General features: G+C 36.6%; 1 long non-coding RNA gene across 1 annotated transcript; it reads left to right on the forward strand.

Annotated features, from left to right (window-relative positions):
- Positions 1-1597: 1597 nt before the first annotated feature.
- Positions 1598-9156, forward strand: LOC123878424. Its single transcript, XR_006798828.1, has 4 exons — positions 1598-1610; positions 4046-4053; positions 8745-8885; positions 9146-9156. It is a non-coding gene; the product is annotated as an uncharacterized LOC123878424 (long non-coding RNA).
- Positions 9157-10900: the final 1744 nt, after the last annotated feature.

Raw genomic sequence — 10900 nt, forward strand, 5'->3', positions numbered from 1 at the left:
CGGGCATCATCTAGTTTGATAAAGTTCTGGTCTGGTGGAAGGCTTCGGCCGTGGCTAGTTACCACCCTACCGGCAAAGCCGTGCCGCCAAGTGATTTAGCGTTCCGGTACGATGCCGTGTAGAAACCAAAGGGGTATGGGTTTAATGAAGACTGCCATACCCCTTCCAGATGAGCCCGCTTCCATCTTAGACTGCATCATCACTTACCACCAAGTGAGATCGGCAGTCAAGGGCTTTTGATCGAATGAAAAAACAGTTAAGTGCAAGTCGGGGTTTCACTCGAAAGGTTCCGCACAAACGTACATTAGATTATAACACTTTCTTTAATTTGCATGGAGGCCATTTTGAAATTATTATTATTACGTATACATTTGTTGTTATAGTAGTAAGTAGCAATAGAATTACACACTCTGTGAAAATTTCAACTGACTAGAACAGTTCATGAGATACAGCCATATAGCCACAGTGCTAACAGATAGACAAACGGACGGACAGACGGACGGACAGCGGAGTCTTAATAAGAGGGTTTTGTACCTTCGGGTACGAAACCCTAAAAAACCAGCTAAGTGGGAGTCAGACTCGCGCACTGAGGGTTCCGTACTCGGATATTTTTCCAACATTTTGCACGATAAATCAAAAACTATTATTATATATGAAAATAAATAAAAATCTGTTTTAGAATGTACAGGTAAAGCTCTTCATGATACCCCACTTGGTATAGTTATCTTATTTGGAAAATTGAAACAAATTTTAATTTTTTTTTGAAAATGATGTAACCACAAATTCGGGGATTTCAGATTTATTCCTGTATTTGTGCTATAAGACCTACCTACCTGCCCATGATTCTAGGTCAACGGGAAGTACCCTATAGGTTTCTTGACAGACAGACAGACAGGCAACAAAGTGATCCTATAGGATTCCGTTTTTCCTTTTGAGGTACAGAACCCTAAAAATGGAAGTTCTTAGATGTACTTGTTTTGTCTATCTTTTATTACTCTATATAAATTGTCAGGCAAAAGACAGCTAATTAGGTAATTGGAGTAATTAGGCACAGAAGTAACTTTAATTTCGGGTAATCATTTAGCACAAAAAGACTGGATTTACATTTCCAATTGGGTATTTATTTTCTCTGTCCACGCTTGCTCTGTGTAAATAGCCTGTTTCATTGTAAAAGCAGACTTATTCACATAGAATTACAGTTTCATTTACCTTACTTCGGATGCTAGAGATACGCTCTATCTCACTTCTATCGAATCTACGATACATAAAGAAAAACTTGTCCTGACTGACTGACTAATCTATCAACGCATAAAATAAGCCGTTGGGGTTAGTTTGTAATTTAACCCAGTAGGTTCCTTGTACGTCGCACTCACTCAGAAAGGATGTTTGGAATTTCTACAGGGATAAATAAGGGATTAAGTGGTTAAAAAGTCCGTCATTTTTTGGATTCCGTACGTCAAAAGGAAAAACGGAACCCTTATAGGATCACTTTGTTGTCTGTCTGTCTATCTGTCTGTCTGTCTATCTGTCTGTCTGTCCGTCGTGTCTGTCAAGAAACCTATAGGGTACTTTCCTTTGACCTAGAATCATGAAATTTGGCAGGTAGGTAGGTCTTATAGCATAAGTACAGGAATAAATCTGAAAATCGCGAATTTGTGGTCACATCATTTAAAAAAATTAAAATATGTTTCAATTTTCAAAGTAAGATAACTATACCAAGTGGGGTATCATATGAAAGGCCTTTACCTGTACATTATAAAACAGATTTTTATTTATTTTTATACATAATAGTTTTTGATTTATCGTGCGAAATGTTGGAAAAATACCCGAGTATTATATAGTATTATAACCCCCAATGCGCGAGTCTGATTCGCACTTGGCCGGTTTTTTTTAAGTTACATGCATGAAATTTGGTATTTAAGATTTCCGTTAAAAATAAAGACATCAAGCGGAGGTTAAGTAGGAAATGAAAATGTGTATGAAAGTTTGATTTTTTCAAAATATTATTTCAATAACAGGTTTTTAGAAAATGTATCCATTCACCGATTTTCAAAAAAATTCCCGACTTGAGTGAAGTCGGGGTGGGCCAGCTAGTTATCATTTTTGAATGAATGGAATGGATGAATGGATTGGATGATTAGAATGGATGGAATGAAATGAATGGATGAGAAAGAGACTAGCCACAGAATTTAATATAACAATTTATAGGTTGAAACATTTTGTGTTTTAGGTACTAATATATATCAAGGTATAATAAGTATATAATAATAGGATTTAGAATTTTTCTATTACCATAATATTTTCAATTCTGGGGTGAATGACATAAAAGTCAAAAGGCTTCAGTGATTTACGCCTTTCAAATTATTATTATTCTCTGTAATCGCATTCTTTACTCTGTACAAACTGTCGAGCAATCATTTTGACAGACCCCAATGGAAGATTTTTCTTGATTAATGTATTTTGCATTTCAAAATGGCTTTCTCCGAGGAGTATCTCCGTCATTAGCTCCATACATACGTAGTTTCGCTCTCATTTGAAAAGTACTAAGTACTAACCATACAAACTTAATGGAATTTTGTACACATGTTCTAGGAACTAAATACTATGACCTCTAATGCCTGAAAAACAGCGCTGAGGCGGTAAGCAATTTCAACCTCATCACCTGGGTGCCTGGTGCACTTCGACCGCCCGTTGTGCCAGATTCTTTTTAACCCCCGACCCAAAAAGAGGGGTGTTATAAGTTTGACGTGTGTATCTGTGTATCTGACTGTGGCATATAAACCGATTTTAATTTAGTTGTTTTTGTTTGAAAGGTAGCTTGATCGAGAATGTTCTTAGCTATAATCGAAGAAAATCGGTTCAGCCGTTTGAAAGTTATCAGCTCTTTTCTAGTTTTTTTATAGAGATTTTTGTGTCGGGGGTTTTTAAGTTTTAAGTTATTACCACGCACTGCCTAATTGAATTATTTGGCCAAGGTAGTTGTATTCTGAAACAATTTCGATGCCAACATTAGCTTTAGGACCTCATAATACATCTAACATTTATGCTTACGTTAGGTTAAGTTAAAATGTAAGGACGCGTCCCATCGTAGACCACATTATCACTTTCCATTAGGTGTGATTGTGGTCAAGCGCTTACCTATAGTGAATAAAAAAAAAAAAACTTTATGATAGTAAAATTCCACCTTCATTTCCTTTAAAGATCCTTCTGGTTGCCGCTTACGTAACTAGTTGATAGGAAGTGTTTTATCTTGAGATATTTGTCTTACATTTTCCTTTGTGCTTAGACTTGAGCTAAGTTATGGAGGAATGTGCAGTGCCTTAGATAAGCTAAGCGCTTTTAAGCGAGAGAAAATCTACTATGCTACTTACTATAACTACCTATCTATACTATACTATAATATTATAAAGAGGAAACCTTTGTATTTTTGTATGTTTGTATTGAATAGGCTCAAAAACTACTGGACCGATTTCAAAATTTCTTTTACCATTACTTAGAGGGATTCTTCCGAATCCGTATAGGCTATATTTTATCCCGGAAAATAGAAAAAATAAATGTCCACCCGTGCGAAGCCGGGGCGGGTCGCTAGTTTCCTATATAATGTGCGTTTAAAGCTTAGGTACATACTTTATTACCGTTGAAAAGGTCTACATCTTTATTTTCTCTATGCGTCCGTCCGTTCATCCGTCTGTCTGTCAGTGGGTTGTATCTCGTGAACTGAAATTTTGACAGAATGTGTATTTCTATTGCCGTTATAACAACAAATAGTAAAAATTTCAAAATGGCCGCTTTAATTTTTTTTAAAGAATTTAAGAACTATTATTTCTTGTACTAATCGTGAGTATGTAGAGAGGTGAAATTTTGACAGAATGTGTATTTCTATTGCTGCTATAACAACAGATACTTGAGCATTAAAGTAAAAAAAAAGTTAGAGTGTAGTATAATAATGCATTCAGAACGCTGATGAAATAAAATATTATTTAATATATTTTCTCTTTTTTCTTATATTTTCTCTGTATTTCACTACTCTGTGCGTCTCGTCAAGCAGTGGGGGTGCTAATGAACGGTGGGAACATCAATTAGATTGCGTTAACGGAACGGAAGAGTTTTGCGGATCATTTCATTCTTAGTGCTGCTATTTTCAACACTGATTTCTTTCTAGGGTTCCGTACCCGAACGGTGGGAATGAGACCCTATTAATAAACCTCCGCTATGCGTCTGTCGGTCTGTCTGTCAGCGAGCTGAATCTCATAAACCGTAACAGGTAGGTACAGAGTTGAAAATTACAGAGTACGTATTTCTATATTGCCGTCATAACGACAAATAATAAAACACGTATATGACGAATTCCTCTCTTTCTGTCTTTCAGTAAGTTTTCTTTATCCATCTCTCTCATTCTCTATCTTTTCTCTTGTATTTTCTCTGTATTTCATTACTCTGTGCGTCTCGTCAAGCAGTGGGGGTGCTAATGAACGGTGGGAACATCAATTAGATTGCGTTAACGGAACGGAAGAGTTTTGCGGATCATTTCATTCTTAGTGCTGCTATTTTCAACAGTGATTTCTTTGTAGGGTTCCGTTACTAAACGGTGTGAAAGAGACCCTAATAATAAACCTCCGCTGTGCATCAAATCTGTCCGTCTGTCGGTCTGTCTGTCAGCGAGCTGAATCTCATGTAAACAGGTAGGTACAGAGTTGAAATTTATTACAGAGTACGTATTGCCGTCATAACTACAAATAATAAAACACCTATATGGCGAATTTCTCTCTCTCCGTATAAAAATATTACCCATACATACTAAGTTAAATTATCTATTAGCAAAGGAAAATTACTATTCTAGTAAATACAAAAAATTAATCTATAATATAAAAATGAATCGCAAAATGTGTTGGTAAGCGCATAACTCAACAACGCCTGGACCAATTTGGCCAAAGCTTTTTTTAAAATGTTCGTTGAAGTTCAAGGATGGTTTTTACGGCGAGAAAAATTAGAATTATTGCTGGAAAAACCCTAAAAATAGCCCTTTTCTTTTTCCCATACAAATGATTTCTAACTAAAACGTAGTCAATTTGAGCTTTATTGCTATGGTATAAAGTTCATATTAAATTACAAGCACTCACTGTTGTCTAAGCAATGTAGGTGTGTTCCTAACGTCAACGGTTCTGTTCAGGAGAATTTTTTAAAATACGTAGGCACAAAAACTGCCACATTACAAATCTTTTTGACAGGACGAAGTCTGTCGGGTCAGCTAGTATCTAATAAAGAACATGTTAGAAGAATAAGAGAAGGTAAATTAAGGTTACCTAAAGTTAGTTATTATTATGGTAAGAGACTGAGTAGCTACTTAATACCTAGGATATAATAGTGTAGAATGGTAACGAAGAGAAAAAAGGTCAGCGAAGGAGTCCTTAAGAAGAAACTAAAAGGAGTATTTATAAGAACTTCTTCACTGACTGACCACAAATTCGCGGTTTTCAGATTTATTCCTGTACTTGTGCTGTAAAACCTACCTACCTGCCAAATTCATGATTCTAGGTCAACGGGAAGTACCCTATAGGTTTCTTGACAGACACGACGGACAGACAGACAGACAGACAACAAAGTGATCCTTCGCTGACTGACTGACTATAGTAGATTATAATAAACTGTAAAATAGTATTAGATAATTATATATTTAATAATATTAATTAACCGTAGAAGTTAAAGGCATTACTTAGTATAAAATTATTGAGCGCTAACTCGCCAACAAACTGCGATGCAGTTTGGCGAGATATGTTTTTATAAGGATTTTTTGTGTCTGTAAATTAATATATTTTTTTTAAAGTATGTTTTCTTTATCCATCTCTCTCATTCTCTTTCTTTTCTCTTATATTTTCTCTGTATTTCATTACTCTGTGCGTCTCGTCAAGCAGCGAGTTGTTAATGAATGGCGGGAAGCTTCAAATTAGATTGCGTTAACTTAACGCGAAACGAAAGAGTTAAATCCGGATTATTAGTGCTACCATTTCGAACCGAGATTTTTGTATCTTTACCCGACTACGGCAAAGCCAAAAGGAAAGGTTATGATTTTAGTAGTCTAGTACTAATATAAAACTAGAGGATGCCCGCGACTTCGTCCGCGTGGATTTCGGTTTTTAAAGATCCCGTGGGAACTATTTGATTTTCCGATATAAAAGGTTGCCTATGTCAATTACAGGGACGCAAGCTACCTCGGTACCAAATTTCATACAATTCGGTTAAGCGGATGGGTATTCAGGAATCCCGTGCGAACTCTTTGATTTTCCGGGATAAAAAGTAGCCTATGTCCGTCCCCGGGACAGCTAACCCTGTACCCGTCAGAATCGGTTACACTGTTGGGCCGGGAGAAGGTAGCAGACAGACAGACACACTTTCGCATTTATAATATTAGTAAGGATTCTGTAAGTTAATAACGGTCTGTGCCATCTATATGTGATTTAGTGAATTAAATTTTTCGTGAACACGTTATAAAGTTTTTTTGTGTGATTTAGAATTTTTTCCTTTACATGTGCTATAAGACCTTCCTAAATACATGATTCAACGGGAAGTACCCTATAGGTTTTCTTCACAGACACGACAGACGGACAGACAGACAGACAGCAAAGTGATCCTATAAGGGTTCCGTTTTTCCATTTGAGGTACGGAACCCTAAAAATGAGCTTTAATACTTACTCAATAGATATTATATTTTGTAAACAGTAGAGATTATAAAAACAATTTACTTACATAGTTTATCTACCCTAAACAGAGGTCAAAGCACCTTACCCAAGCGAAAACATTTTGCATCTCGACATTTCGTACCCAAAATACCACCAAAATGAAAATAATAAGCTGAAAACTCCCCACGAGTACAAAAAGCATAATTTCATGACACTACCCATCTCCTTTTAACACGTACAAAACGAAAGAGACGGCGCGTAACCGCCATATTTTCGTGGTTAAGTCCGGAGAAAATAATTCATGAAAATGCTACCCTTTTTCGTCCAATGAAATTTAAACCTTATTTGTAAGCAGGCAAAGTTTATTTTAAATTGTAAAAGTTGAACATAACAGGTTTGCATTTAGTTTTTCTTCTAATAAAGTATAATGTTTTTTATTGAATTAACATATTATTTTATTTTTTGCAGAAAATATAGCAAGTTGCATTTAAGCTTGGTACACACAAGTTACGTCTTTTAATCTTATTCGGATCTTAAGAGCCTCGATAGCTCAACGGTTGAGGAGCGGACTGAATTCCGAAAGATCGGCGGTTCAAACCCCACCCGTTGCACTATTGTCGTACCTACTCCTAACACAACTGCGCTTAGTTGGAGGGGAAAGGGGAATATTAGTCATGATTAGCATGGCATCTTTAAAAAAAAGACTTATCTGGGTAGAGTCGGTCCACTACTGAGTACACTCTCAGAATGACAAGGGTTTCGGCATTGACATGAGTCAACTTTGAGAACATTATGGAGAAATCAGAGAATGCAGGTTTCCTCACGATATTTTACTGTACCGTTAAAGTAAGTGATATTTTAATTGGTTAAAAGTAAAACTCTCTCACAATAATTACAATAATTTTGTTTATAACTTCATACTGCGATCTAATATCCTAATTTTTAGGAGCTTTGAAGTTAGAAGATATTCAAAATTGCAAAATTGCCAATATGCGTAAACGGTAGATTTTTTCGAAAAAGAGTTCTTAAGAAACCTCAAGTGGTTTTAAAATATCTTTTGAACGAGTAACCAACATCAACCAAAAAAAAAAAAAAATTGTCCGATAAATCATAAACTATTATGTATAAAAATAAATAAAAATCTGTTTTAGAATACAAGTAAAGAAAGCCCTTTCATATTATGATTCCCCACTTGATATAGTTATCTTACTTTATAAATTGAAACCATTCTTATTGTGATGTAACCACAAATTCACGGTTTTCGGATTTATTCCTTTACTTGTGCTATAAGACCTACCTACCTGCCAAATTTCATGATTCTAGATCAACGGGAAGTACCCTGTAGGTTTTCTTGACAGACACGACGGACGGACGGACGAACGAACAGACAGACAACAAAGTGATCCTATAAGGGTTCCGTTTTTTCTTGTGAGGTACGGAACCCTAAAAATGTTACTGTTATATAGATGACAGCTAGACAGTCAGACTGACAGATGGACTGAACGAAACAATAAGGGTTCCTAATTTTGCTACGGAATCCTTCAAATCAGTCAAATTAACGCAGTTATCCTTGTGAAATCCCCGTAAGTAGCAAAATGGTAATTTGTAGGGGCGAAATTTTCCCTAATTCCGCTATTATGGTAATCCGAACCTCGGAAATGTAGTAATTAAATGAAGGAATGAAACAGGCCTAAATTTATAGCCTCTTATAAAGTTCTTACTTAAAAAATCCATACTACTTGATAGGTTATAAATGGGACTTCGTCTGTGTTGGTGTTAGCTGGCGGGCGTGCTCTGCCTTTTTGGAGTGTTTTTTTTTTTTGTTAAAACTGACTGGAAAGCGCTCTAAGGGGGTGCCGTGCGTATGTCGGCGAGCGCCGGCACAGACGGGGTCCATACTTGTATAGTTTAACTAACTTGTTACAAATAACTACAAACTTGACATTGGCTAATCTTTGTAAAGCCAGACGAGAGAGCAAAAAAAAAGTCATAAATGTGATTAAACTTAGCCGATCTCCATGGCCAAGTAGTCGTTCTGGTTTTATAAGTTGGAGGTCCCAGGTCCAGTGCACAGAATTTGAAGCCAGGGTATGCATTTACTCATGGACTTATTTTCTAGAAGGTCATAATGAAAAAATAAGCATTGATTTATTACAACTAGGGTAAGCAGTGCTGTTATGCCTCTATGAGCTGCACGCCATTCCCCAGGTTCGATTCCCGGCAGGGGCAATTTGGTATTTGTATTTTTTTAAATTGTTAATAAAATTAAAAAAATTGAAACACGAATGGTCTGCCAAAAACTGGATGAAACTATGGATTCCTATTTTTACTATGAATCTCTAAAACCAAGCAAATCAACGCAGAGCTCAGGTACTGGCCAACCAGTTTGGCGAGATACAAAATGTTAAAGACAGATAAAATTATTGTGAATAAAATAAATAAAAAAAAAGGTTGTGAAATTCCCATAGATGTCTATCTACGAAAATGTTGTGAAAATGTAGAAAATGGTAATTTTTAGGGGCGAAATTTTCCCTAATTCTGCTATTATAGAAACGCAAGCTTGGTAATGTGGTAGTAATTAAAATGAAGGAATGAAATAGGCCTAAAGTAATGGCCTCTTCGACATTTTACTTGAAAAATCCTTACTAATAATATAAACAGATCCAAGACAGGGCTTATAGTTAGTTACCCAAAGGTAAAAGAGAGTGGTCTTAGATAGAGACGCTTTTCATATACCGCCAAACTTAGTTTCGAAGAAGGCACGCGATGTCGTCATCATCAGCTTGTGGACTTCCACTGTTGGACATAGGCGTTCCCTAAAGAGCGGCACCACACCCGGTCCTCAGCCTTCCTCATCCAGCCACTTCCGGCCAGCCGCTTTATATCGTCGGTCCATCGTGCTGGAGGGCGTCCCACACTACGCTTGCTTAAACGCGGTCTCCACTCAAGGACATTCTGGCTCCAACGGCCATCGCCTCTACGACAGGCATGGTCTGCCCACTGCCACTTAAGCTTGCTAATATGTAGTTTGATTAATGACTAGCTGATGCCCGCGACTTCGTTCGCGTGGATGTAGGTTTTTAATATTCCCGTAGGAACTCTTTAATTTTCCGGGATAAAAAGTAGCCTATGTGCTAATCCAGGGTATAATCTATTTCCATTCTAAATTTCAGCCCAATCCGTCCAGTAGTTTTTGCGTGAAGGAGTAACAAACATACACACACACATACAAACTTTCTCCTTTATAATATTAGTGTGATGATGATGATGATGAATATTATGAATGCGATTTTTAATAATTTCAAAATGGCCACCGTGAAAATTAAAAACTGTTGTTTCTTGAACGATTGATTGTACGGAACCCTTCGTGTGAGAGTCCACTCAAACTTGGCCGATATTTTTGTGTGTATAAAAGAAAAACTTTGGCGTAGTAATTAATAAAGTCTTTCTAACTTTTCACCTCTAAAATTGGTAATTTAATAACCAAGCCTTATAAAAATACTTTGAAATGATTCCAATAATAATTACCTTGATCAAAAGATCAGAAGACTTATAAAAACTTTGCACAATTGATGGATTCTTACTTAATTAATAGCCAACTTCATCAAATCGGCGAAGTGCGTGTCGGGCTCGAACAGGAAGGGTTCCGTATATACCATTTTACAAGAAATAACACTTTTTTAGGGTTCCGTACCTCAAAAGGAAAAACGGAACCCTTATAGGACCACTTTGTTGTCTGTCTGTCAAGAAACCTATAGGGTACCTACTTCCCGTTAACCTAGAATTATGAAATTTGGCAGATAGGTAGGTCTTATAGCACAAGTAAATGAATAAATCTGAAAACCGTGAATTTGTGGTTACATCACAGAAAAAAAAGTAAAATGTTTTTCAATTTTCAAAGTAAGATAAACTATACCAAGTGGGGTATATGGGCTATACCACAGTGCGCGAGTCTTACTCGCACTTGGCCGGTTTTTTTGTGATATTACACCTAACCACAAATCACGGTTTTCGGATTTTTCCCTTTACGTCATGCTATATTTCACTACTAGCCGATGCCCGCGACTTCGCCCGCGTGGATTTAGATTTTTTGAAATCCCGTAGGAACTCTTTGTTTTTCCGGGATAAAAAGTAGCCTATGTGCTAATCCAGGATATTATCTATCTCCATTCTAACTTTCAGCCAAATCCGTCCAGTAGTTTTTGCGTGAAGGAGTAACAAAC

The sequence above is a fragment of the Maniola jurtina genome, chromosome 26, assembly GCF_905333055.1.
Source record: "Maniola jurtina chromosome 26, ilManJurt1.1, whole genome shotgun sequence".
NCBI classification, from domain to species: domain Eukaryota; kingdom Metazoa; phylum Arthropoda; class Insecta; order Lepidoptera; family Nymphalidae; genus Maniola; species Maniola jurtina.